This window comes from Lycorma delicatula, chromosome 5, assembly GCF_047948215.1.
Source record: "Lycorma delicatula isolate Av1 chromosome 5, ASM4794821v1, whole genome shotgun sequence".
Lineage (NCBI taxonomy): Eukaryota > Metazoa > Arthropoda > Insecta > Hemiptera > Fulgoridae > Lycorma > Lycorma delicatula.
Window position 1 is genome coordinate 127,678,371 of NC_134459.1, and position 12,952 is coordinate 127,691,322.

Consider the following 12,952-nt stretch of genomic DNA (forward strand, 5'->3'; position numbering starts at 1 on the left):
AGATTAAAAATATTTAAAATTATAGATAGTTTCAACAATATTTTGCGCAACTAAATATGCAGTACAGTAGATAAAGAAAAAATATTTTTATTATAAGTAAATAATTTAAGAGAAAGTTTGGAAAGTTTACGTATACAGTCCTACTCACAGGTCCAATAACTGTTGTAACAATTCAGGAAGTAGTGAAACAATATGATTATAGTTTATTACAAGAAAAAACAGATCAATACTCAGATGACAACTTTATTCTAATTGCCGTTTTCTGATTTAGAGTTAAATTCTTTATTTTCTTATACAAAAATTCCCATGGTTTAATTTTTACGTCAGAATTTAAACCCCGATTTCAGCGGGTCGTACAATGGCAAAAAACCTGTCCTAATTTAATAATCCTTGCCCTCAAGAAATAGGAAAAATATCAATTTTTCCTCACCACTATTTCAATTTTTTTTAAATGTTCTTAAAATTAATTTGTTCCTAAATATACCACTCCGATATCTTGTCATCTACTAACTCTTCTTGGAGTAAATCTGCAAATATTTATTTCGTCATCTTTTTCAATCACTGTTTTTTGAAAATCGATTTTTCAAAACTTCATTCAGTTCCTTTAGGTTTCGTGAAATATTTAAGTAGAAGCAGTGTATATAACGTCAGTATTTTAACTCTTTCTGTAGTGAAACAATTTTTATTAAAGGAGGAGTTATACACCTGTTGATAAACACTACTGTCCCAGAAATTTTTATGGCTGCGGCCCATTTAAAGTACCTTTGGTATATGAGGCTAAGATAACGTTGCTTTCTCTGTGAGTAATGATCTTCACTATAAGCCAATCCTTGTAGTAAACAGGATAAAAGTGCCGTCAGTAGAAGTGAATACTACCAACATTTTCGTGGGCTTGGCGTGTGTTGATTTGCAACCGCATATTTGGCTCTGTGAAAAACTCAACAAGAGATCACCACTTTCTCTAGTAAGCCCGGCATCCCGTGCCAGCGAATAACCCATGTCAGGTCTGTAATATAGCTCGTATCAAGTACTTTGCAACCGTTACAGTTCTCAAATTAAATCTACACATAAAAATTAAATTTTGAAATTTGGTTTTGTAGATGTCTTGTATCGGTGAATTTGTTTTTCAGAAATAAAAGAAAATTTTATTTTCTGTTCCAATTCATAAAAATCGATCATTCAATTTTCGAGGAATGAAAAAATACATTTTTTCATTCCTCGAAAACTGAATGAAAAAATATATATTTTTTCATATTATTTTTTATCTTTGGGTAAGTAAATTATTGTTTATTGTCAGTGTACACCAGTATCATCAATATATATAAGTACACTTGTATACACTCCCTATTATTTCTCTTTATATATTTTATCTCTTGATTTTTGAATTTACCTTTTCTTTTGTTATTTATTTTTAACTTTAATTTTCTCTTCGTTCGAAATAGTTATTGATTATTTAAATAATTTTTTTGAAAATCTTATTACGTATTTTGTTTATTTAATTGTTAGTGTTTTTTATGATAGATTTTCATAAAAAAACGGCTTCATCTATCGAAAACTTCCTAAAGTCATGTCTTAGAAATACACAATATTATGAAATTTTATTAATCCCTTTTACATTAATATAAGCGGATGGATAGTCATCTTGAACGTCGAGCTAAATGTGCAGTTATGTCTATTCCTTACTATTCTTTAAAATACGTTTGTAGTATCAATAATTAAATTACGGGGAAAAATAATAAAGTAACAATTTTTAAATTATTTATTATCGTTAACGTCTAATTTAAAATAAACGTGATGACATGGAAAATTGCAGGTGATTTGCTGCTGTTTCTTCAAAGCTAAGTTCAATTTCGCTAAAATGTAGAAAGTGTATAAAATAAAATCCTGTAGAAATACGTAAAGATAGTTCAAATTTTGTTAAGATACTGAGGAAAATGTATGTATCCTTCAACCCTAACGTGAGATAATTGATTCCAGTCAATTGCCAGTTTGTCAGTCAGCTACCTCCTAAATTTAATGAATATTTAATTAATGGTTGAAATTATATAAAATAAATGATGTTATATAGTAACCATTAGAATGCGACAAAAATGGTTATTTAATAATATTATTATTTCATGATTTTAGTCTAATTTTAAAATATTTTCTGAAAATGTAAAATCGAACACTATCTGCTACTTTTCGGTATTTCATGATTCAATTTAATTATATTAATATTGTTATTATTTAATATATTATAAAGAAATACCTTATATAACGAAAATCATTCCGTATAGTATTTAGAAATTTTATTACTTTTATATAATTTATGAGATAAATCATTTCAACCAATTGCTACCGAAATACGATCTGGCACTCTAGTTTTTTACTTTGGCTAACTTATTCCTTAAGATAATGCACATACTACAATTTAGCAAAATATCCATAACTGTATCCTTTCAATGTAATGCAAAAATAGAAGAATAATTTTCATCATTACGTTTTGTCATGGTTAGGCCAGATAAGGAAGGTGAGAAATGAAATAGTTTCACATTGCCTTTTTCACTGAATACATTGGTGTACAAAAAAAAAATTCGGGATTTTAATCTGTTGTAGTATCTTTTTGATGAGAAGTACAACATTGATTTAAGGCTACAATCAAAGAGCAAAACGTGCAGTTTTAGCTGCACGATGGCCGTAGATTGATTCCCTATCTTTCCGATTGACAACGCCAATAGCAAAGATGGCGACTCCTGAATAGAAAGTCTTTTGTGTTTTACAATTTACTAAATGTGAATCTTCAGTTACAATTCAACGTGTATCCCGTAGAAAGTTTAATTATGATCTTCCAGTTGACAATAAGAATCGTCGACGGCATAATCAGTTAGAAACGATCGGATGTCTATCTAAGGGAAAGAGTACGGGACGACAATGGTGTCTCTTTTTTTCTGTTTAACCTCCGGAAACACCGTAAGGTATTACTTCAGAGGATGAATGAGGATGATGTATGAATGTAAATGAAGTGGTCTTGTACAGTCTCAGTCGACCATTCCTGAAATGGGTGATTAATTAAAACCCAACCACCAAAGAACACCGGTATCCATGATCTAGTATTCAAATCCGTATAAAGGTATCTGCGATGACGATTTCACCACTAGACTAACCCGGTAGGTTACGACCAACGGTGTCTGAAGAAAATGTTGAACGTATCAGGCAGTCTTTCTTGGAAGTCCTAAAAAATCTATTAGGAAGGCGAAACGCGAACTAGCAGTACCGGTAATGACAGTGTGGAATATTTCAAGGAAACGCTTACTATGCGTTTTTCTCAATTTCTGGACTGGACAGCATAACCCATTGACAGAGTTTCTTTGCGGAAGCCTCCAAGGTCAAGCCTATCTGACTCCATATGATTTTTTTCCATTGGAGTTTTATAAAGAATTCTCAGTATGTACCACTGCTACTTACTGATCTACCCGATTTCAGGCATGGGATTGAAGCAGCTGTCGCATAAATTCTCCAGACATACTGGTTAAAGTATGGATATAACTCTATTACCTGTTGGATGTGTGCCGCGTAACAAAAATTGATCATTGAACACTTGAAGAGAAACTTCATTTTATTTGTGAATTCATTACTATAAGTTAAAGTTAACAGATATTAAATAGCTTTAAAACCTCAATAGTCTTTTTTAAACAGTCGTACAATTTCATATGCTTAGCAAAAGAAATATAGGCACTAAACAACCCGAAAAATGATACTGTCACTGTCTGTACATGAGTTCAACACATGGACTAGTTTTTCAGTGAACATTATTATTGTTAGAGAAACCGACTCTTACTGGTGTCTCTTATACTTTCGATGCTGTACATGATAGATAGAGCATCACAGATTCGATGCATTCGATGCATCACAGATAGATCAAAGGCTTGGATAGGTAGAGGGTAAAGCAAAAAATGATGTACTGTTTCTTCTGTGACGTAATACCTCTCTTCAATATTTAATAAACGTTTTACTAGTAAACAGACAATGAAATATAGTCAACTAATGCAGTCTTTAGAAAATTTATTCGTCAACTTATATTAGTACTACGAGTACATTGATGCACCGGGCAGCCGCCTATCTATTTGTTAAAAAAATATAATATATAAAGAAATTCAAAAATAAATTTAAAAAAATTAAATTACTAGTAATAAAAAAAAATATTAGTTTTTAAATAAATAATTCTTCCGAAAATTATAAAACGAGTAGTTTATGACATAATAAAAATAAAAACTTCTATTATTATTTCTTCTTTTTTTAAATATATTTACGTTTTTTTTTTTTTAATATATTTTTTCCGCAGTGTCTACTTGTTACGATATGGTTAATTAATTGAAATGGATATTTGAGTTTCAATTTTAAACAAAATTTGTGTAAACAATCTTTGATCGTAATTTTTTTTCCAAAGTTTATTTCAATAACTTTTAAATAGCTGTTTATTTGTATTTTAGGTAATATAAGTAAAATTTGGTTTATATAAATACAGATATAATGTACTTATAAAGGTGTTATTTCTTATGTTTTTGAATAAATAAAAACCTGTTAAAATTGAATTTATTTTACAAAAGAATTTATAAATACTTGTACTTCTTGTAATTATAATAAACTTAAAAATATATCATAAATAGAACTGAATATTTCTTGTTATTTAAATAAATTTGTTTCTTAATTATGTTTAATTTATATATATATATATATATATACATATATACACACACACACACACACATTATATTCATTACTCACTCATCAATATTATTTTATTTACCTCTTTTTTTAAGGTATTTTTTTTTTTACTAATTTGATTTTTAATGGTTAAAATATTACAACTTATTTATAAAATATTATAGTTTTTGTATTAAGAAAATGTAATCCATATTTTCTAATAAACACATGCTTTAATTGACAAGCTATTTTGTAATATTATTATCAATAAATCAATCAGTCATCAATAACAGATTATTAATCAAATTTATTTTCAATTTTTTTTGTACATCACTGTAATTACTTGACCTATTTGTTTTTTATAAGACCACAAAATATCTCCATAACTTGCTGGTAAAACATCTTCCAGTTCTCAAATTCTTTCATGCCTACAAGAATTTCAACTTATGGTTTATTCATTGGGAAGAAGGTTGTATAACAAATCGCGGATATTTTCAACAAAAAATTTTTTAAAATTAAAAACACTTCACCATTTTAAGATTTTGTTATAAATTTGAGTCTGATACAAAAGATTTGATGTGGACACCACATGACTTCCTTGTACGCCTATTATGTTACATATACACATTTTTTTAAAATGAAAAGTACTTAAAATTTTATTTCATTAATACTTCTGATATTTTTTAAAATTTTTTATTGTTATTGTTGAATTATTTTTTATTGTAAAACTTTTTACAAACAGAGGCTAATTATTAACAAATAAATATATTTAAATATAAAAAAAAGTTAAAAAGAAAAAATAGGAAATGAAGTCGGATTCGAACCGGCGTGCCTTCCCCTTGTAACATCAAATATTTTATTAATTAAAATTTTATTTGGCTATAACTCTGGAACCAATGAAAATAAGTACCATTTATTTTACATATCATTTAAAAGCTCTCAATAAGGGCTTATTACTGCAGCTAAGAAAAAACCAAAATCTAATATTTTTTTTGGATTTTGGGCTTCTTTGAACACTTTTGGTCCAGTCGATTGCAATCAAAAGAGGAGGTGCACAACTAGATGTTATAACAGACCTACATCCAAAATTTCAACATCCTACAGCTAATCGTCTTTGAGTTGTGTGAGATACATACGTACGTACAGATGTCACGCCGAAACTAGTCAAAACGGGTTCAGGAATGGTCAAAATGGATATTACCGTTGAAATTTGAAAACCGAAATTTTTCGCGATCACAGTACTTCCTTTACTTCGTAAAAGGAAATAAAAAGAATACTTGTATACATTACAGTTCAGGCTTTACATAAAAAACTAATCCTCAAAAACTGCTCAGAATCACTTAACATTGAAAAATATTCTTCTTATAAACGAAACAAGATATCTCAAATTTCACCGATAAAGAATTATGTTAACGTTTTCAAAAAATAATTTTAATTATATTATTGTTGTTAAGTGCATGAACAGTATTAGTATTATTACTTGAACAATTTCCGCGGCGGAGTGGTAGCGTCACGGCGTTTCATCCGGAGGTCCCGAGTTTGAATCCGTCAGGTGAAGCATTTTTCATACGCTACAAATTCTCCATTATCACATTCATACGCACAAACTTCTTTATAAGCTTCTGTGTGATTAAATCATCAGTAAAAAAATTTAAAAAGATACTAATTAGTTACCTCCTCTATGAATCATGAGACCTTGCCGTTGGTGAGGGGGCTTGAGTGCTCAGGGATACAGAGTAGCTGGACCGAAGGTGCAACCATATCGGAGAGGTATCTGTTGAGAGCCAGACTAAGGAATGATTCCTGAAAGAGGGCAGCAGCTCTTTCAGTAGTTGTTAGGGGCGTGAGTCACAATGACTTAAACGGCCGTATCAACATCACTCAGTCCTCTGAGTACTGCGCAGCTGAAAGCAATGGAAAACTACAGCTGCTTTTTTTCCAAGAAAATGTGGCTCTCTGCATTTTCACATAGCAACAATGGAGGCGCCTTCCTTGGTAAAATATTCCGGAGGTAAAATAGTCCCCCGTTCGGATCTCCGGGTGGGGACTACTAAGGAAGGGGTCACCAGAAAATTAAAAAATAACATTCTACGAGTCGGAGCGTGGAATGTTAGAAGCTTAAAAAAGGTTGGTAGGCTAGAAAATTTAAAAAGGGAAATGGATAGGGTGAATGTGGATATAGTAGGAATTAGTGAGGTTCGGTGGGAAGAGGAAGGCGACTTTTGGTCAGGTGATTTTAGAGTAATTAACTCAGCGTCAAATAATGGGCAGGCAGGAGTAGGTTTCGTGATGAACAAGAAGATAGGGAGGAGAGTGGAGTATTTCAAAACGCATAGCGATAGAATCATTGTAATAAGGATAAAATCAAAACCTAAACCGACAACGATTGTTAACATTTATATGCCTACAAGCGCCCATGATGATGATGAGGTAGAGTGTGTATACGAAGAGATTGATGAAGCAATTAAACACGTAAAGGGAGATGAAAATTTAATAATAGTTGGAGATTGGAATGCAAGCATTGGAAAAGGCAAGGAAGGAAATATAGTGGGTGAATATGGGCTGGGCAAAAGGAATGAAAGAGGGGACCGACTTATAGAATTTTGCACGAAGTATAATTTAGTAATTGCCAACACCCAATTTAAAAATCATAATAGAAGAATATACACTTGGAAAAAGCCAGGCGATACTGGAAGGTATCAGATAGATTATATCATGGTTAAGCAAAGATTTAGAAATCAACTCGTTGACTGCAAAACTTACCCTGGAGCAGACATTGATAGCGACCATAATTTGGTGATAATGAAATGTAGATTGGGGTTTAAAAACCTGAAGAAAAGTTGTCAGATGAATCGGTGGAATTTAGAGAAGCTTGAGGAAGAGGAGGTAAAGAAGATTTTTGAGGAGGACATCGCAAGAGGTCTGAGTAAAAAAGATATGGTAGAAAATGTAGAAGAAGAATGGGAGAATGTTAAAAAGGAAATTCTTAAATCAGCTGAAGCAAACTTAGGCGGAATAAAGAGAACTGGTAGAAAACCTTGGGTTTCAGACGATATATTGCAGCTGATGGATGAACGTAGAAAATATAAGAATGCTAATGATGAAGAAAGTAAAAGGAACTATCGGCAATTAAGAAATGCTATAAATAGGAAATGCAAACTGGCGAAAGAAGAGTGGATTAAAGAAAAGTGTTCAGAAGTGGAAAGAGAAATGAACATTGGTAAAATTGACGGAGCATACAGGAAAGTTAAGGAAAATTTTGGGGTACATAAATTAAAATCTAATAATGTGTTAAACAAAGATGGTACACCAATATATAATACGAAAGGTAAAGTCGATAGATGGGTGGAATATATTGAAGAGTTATACGGAGGAAATGAATTAGAAAATGGTGTTCTACAGGAAGAAGAGGATGAAATGGGAGAAACAATACTGAAATCTGAATTTATGAGAGCATTAAAAGATTTGAATGGCAGAAACGCTCCTGGAATAGACGGAATACCTGTAGAATTACTGCGCAGTGCAGGTGAGGAAGCATAGATTATACAAACTGGTCTGTAATATTTATGAAAAAGGGGAATTTCCGTCAGACTTCAAAAAAAGTGTTATAGTAATGATACCAAAGAAAGCAGGGGCAGATAAATGTGAAGAATACAGAACAATTAGTTTAACTAGTCATGCATCAAAAATCTTAACTAGAATTCTATACAGTAGAATTGAGAGGAGAGTGGAGAAAGTGTTAGGAGAAGACCAATTTGGTTTCAGGAAAAGTATAGGGACAAGGGAAGCAATTTTAGGCCTCAGATCAATAGTAGAAGGAAGATTAAAGAAAAACAAACCAACATACTTGGCGTTTATAGACCTAGAAAAGGCATTCGATAACGTAGACTGGAATAAAATGTTCAGCATTTAAAAAAAATTAGGGTTCAAATACAGAGATAGAAGAACAATTGCTAACATGTACAGGAACCAAACAGCAACAGTAACAATTGAAGAACATAAGAAAGAAGCCGTAATAAGAAAGGGAATCCGACAAGGATGTTCCCTATCTCCGTTACTTTTTAATCTTTACATGGAACTAGCAGTTAATGATGTTAAAGAACAATTTAGATTCGGAGTAACAGTACAAGGTGAAAAGATAAAGATGCTACGATTTGCTGATGATATAGTAATTCTAGCCGAGAGTAAAAAGGATTTAGAAGAAACAATGAACGGCATAGATGAAGTCCTACGCAAGAACTATCGCATGAAAATAAACAAGAACAAAACAAAAGTAATGAAATGTAGTAGAAATAACAAAGATGGACCCCTAAATGTGAAAATAGGAGGAGAAAAGATTATGGAGGTAGAAGAATTTTGTTATTTGGGAAGTAAAATTACTAAAGATGGACGAAGCAGGAGCGATATAAAATGCCGAATAGCACAAGCTAAACGAGCCTTCAGTAAGAAATATAATTTGTTTACATCAAAAATGAATTTAAATGTCAGGAAAAGATTTTTGAAAGTGTATGTTTGGAGTGTCGCTTTATATGGAAGTGAAACTTGGACAATCGGAGTATCTGAGAAGAAAAGATTAGAAGCTTATGAAATGTGGTGCTATAGGAGAATGTTAAAAATCAGATGGGTGGATAAAGTGACAAATGAAGAGGTATTGCGGCAAATAGATGAAGAAAGAAGCATTTGGAAGAATATAGTTAAAAGAAGAGACAGACTTATAGGCCACATACTAAGGCATCCTGGAATAGTCGCTTTAATATTGGAAGGACAGGTAGAAGGGAAAAATTGTGTAGGCAGGCCACGTTTGGAGTATGTAAAACAAATTGTTGGGGATGTAGGATGTAGAGGGTATACTGAAATGAAACGACTAGCACTAGATAGGGAATCTTGGAGAGCTGCATCAAACCAGTCAAATGACTGAAGACAAAAAAAAAAAAAAAAAAAAAAAAACTAATTAGTTGAATTACTCTTATTTGTCTGTTTGAGATGGAAATACTTAAAAATTACTTTATGTTTAAACCTTACGTAAATATTATTTACAGAATTTTATTATAAAGTTAATAGCAGAATGGTAGATTCTATGTCTTTCATTCAGAATATTCTTGCTACCCAGATATATTTTTTAGTAGTTTTGAGCAGATTTACTTCTTGTTTTTTTTTCTTTTTTAGAAAAATAATTTTTACAAAAAAAAGAAATTCGTGATATTAAAAATAATAGCTCTTGTTTAATGTAAATTTTTAAACTCAACAAAGGGAACAGCGATAACAAAAAAGTAATAAAAAAATAAATCGGTGAAGAAAAGTAAATTAACAAACGATAATGTTAGACGTAATCAAGATTCTGAAAATTACTGATGGAATTTATTATCTTTTCTATTTATTACAATAATTTCCGTAAACTAATTTTCCTTGTTCGCTTAAAGCTGTAACTAATCTTCGTTGCAATCATTGTTTATTCATTAAATGACAATATATTTATATTGTCAATTAAAAGAAAATTGCATTAAAAATGTATTGACTGTCCAATTAAACTTGAATATAAATATTTATTTACCCTTAAGGTTAATAAATATCTTTAATTAATAATTTTACTAGTCGTTACTAAATAAATGTATTATTTAATTGCTGCTATTATTTAAAATAGAGTAATTAGTTTTTTTTTTTGTTTTTTTTTCACCTGTTAATATACAGAATATATAAATTATGCATTATATAATAATAATATCGGTGCCTGTCCGATATTTAAAATTGTGACTACTAGCCAAATTGATGTGAAAAACAAATCGTTTTCAACTATAAAAACAGGCACTCAGATATAATTGCTTTTATTTTATTTTATATATATTGTCTAATATTAACTCACTGTAACTCGATTTTTTATTTATTTTTGTTTGTATTGCACTATTTTAATTATCACTATAATCATTGTTATATCTTGTCTTTTTGTCAAAATTACTTTTATTTCAATAGAATAATAGTTATGATGCGTGTTAAATAGTTGTTAAAAGGATATAAAATAAATATATTAACAATGTATAATAGACAAAAAAACAATAAAAATTTAATAGATAATTTATAAATGTAATCTGAAACTGAATTATTAAGTAACTCTTTAATGACATGATTCTTTTATATCTTTTGCTATTGAAATATTTAAAATTTGATTACGATAAGTTAATACGACTACACTCTGTGTAGTCAATGGAATGTGACTTCACAATTTAAGTCTCTTTAATCAGCTAATTAATTTTTTTTGTGGTCTGTAACATCAAGTATAGCTAGCTGATCGATGATGAGGTTAATTCTCACCTGACTGTAGGGTATATTCCTGAATTTGGTCTTCCTCAATACTCTTGGTCTAATGAATAATAAATTTGATTGACCTTTACCAGTCAAATAAATTTTTTATTTTCAAATCCCAGAAACTTATTTAAACTTTTCAACAAGACTCCCAACTTCATCTCATTTTAGACAAAAACTTCTCTCCTCTTCCATCTGCCACCTCGAATACTATGAAATTGTCATTTTACTAATTAATTCTTTTAACTGTTATTCTCTATACTGTTTCCCCCCTTACCGAGTCCATTTGTTACAAGCTAAAATGTTTACCTTGTTATAAAACTTTCTTGTGTGATAATCTTAAAAATACTTATCTTAAAAGAAGTAAAAGAGAAATTATAAGAGATAATGTATTTATAATTTAGAAAATTATAATCCTGATATTGCCATATTAGGCTGTGTATGGTGAATATGTTGGTGACAAGGTTTTTGTAGAACTATTGTTTCAAACATATTGAAAGAATTCAATCTCAATGGAAAAAAAGTTAACCTAATAAAGATGAGGAAAATTCAGTAAAAACTTGTGGACAAAATTAGTAGTTCCAATAAAAATGCTATTCAAAATTCCATATTTTAATTTTTTTAAGTGTATTGTGTGTATAAATATACTCAATGACATCTTAAAAGTTGCAAATGATAGAAAGTTGCCTTAATTTTGTTGGACCATTTATCTTGTTTTAAAAACCCCTAAATATCTGCTTTGTATCTAGAAAGAAGAATAACAACATTAATGAGTTTTTTGTAATGTATTTCTTATGCTGAAACAGAAATGTAATAAAAAATGCTCTTTCACATTATGGTTTTTAGTTATCTTGGTTTAAATATTCCCATTATGTCATTTGTTTCATAATATAAACGATTTATTTTCTTTTGCATTATGTTATAAACATGTCTGATATGATTAAGCTCCATTAAAAGTATAATATCATCCCAACAGCAATTTAACTGAGTCATTCTGGAATAATATCTCTTTCTTTGAAAACATTCAGTCTCTCAGTGCAACTAAAGTCATTGGTTGGTTTAATTTGTGTGCAGTAGTACGTGTTAAATTGTATATTTTATAAACAGAAATAGACTTCATGAAATATTTCACTATGAAAGACCTGTTTTGTTCCTAATATGATATAGAAGGTTAGATTTTAATCTGGGTATTGATTATAATATAATGCTTATGACTGGTGGTTATTCGCTGATTCCGTCAAAAAAAAAACTTAAAAGCAGTACTTCTGCATAATTAAAAAAAGAATCCTTCTATACCAATAACGTGTGCTGTTGGAATGAAACAAGCATATCTTCATATGTCATTAATTTTGAAAGCAGCCAATTACAACGATCACAATGGCGTATTTGCTGTGACCTCAAAGTTATTGGGCTTCTTTTCAGTCTCCAACGTATCTTTACAAAATTAAGCCTGTTCTTATGTTTGTGGGATAAATGTGCAATAAGTGAAGCTTATAAGGTTAAAAAGTGGCCAAAAAGAGACATTTTCACTCCTGGATAGAAAAATTAATAAGTGTGTGTTATTTCAGTCAATCCTCAATGTGTTATTTTGCACCTTTACATATAAAATTGGGGTTGATGAAGAATGTTTTTAAAGTACTGAATAAAGAAGAAGAAGGATTTAAATAAGATAAGTGTTTCCTAAGTTAAGTGAAACCAAATTAAAGGAAGTATTCTTGGATGTCAAATTATTGAAAATTTTTACATAAAGTTGAATAATAGATCTAGCAGCATGAAATCATTTAAAGATATAGTTTTTGATTTTCTTGGAAATAACAAAGTAGGTAATAGAGATCTTTTAACACAAAACCTTTTTTTGAATTAAAAATATTTAGGCTGCTGGATGTCATTAAAAATTCATTTTTTGCATTCCTATGTGGACCGTTTTCCATCAAATTTGAGTACTGTGAGTGATGAGCAAGGAAAACACTTC

General features: G+C 30.2%; 1 protein-coding gene across 2 annotated transcripts in view; it reads right to left on the reverse strand.

Annotated features, from left to right (window-relative positions):
- LOC142325371 (uncharacterized) overlaps nucleotides 1-12,952 on the reverse strand; it is a 43,396-nt gene that overhangs the window by 27,715 nt on the left and 2,729 nt on the right. The window lies entirely within an intron of this gene.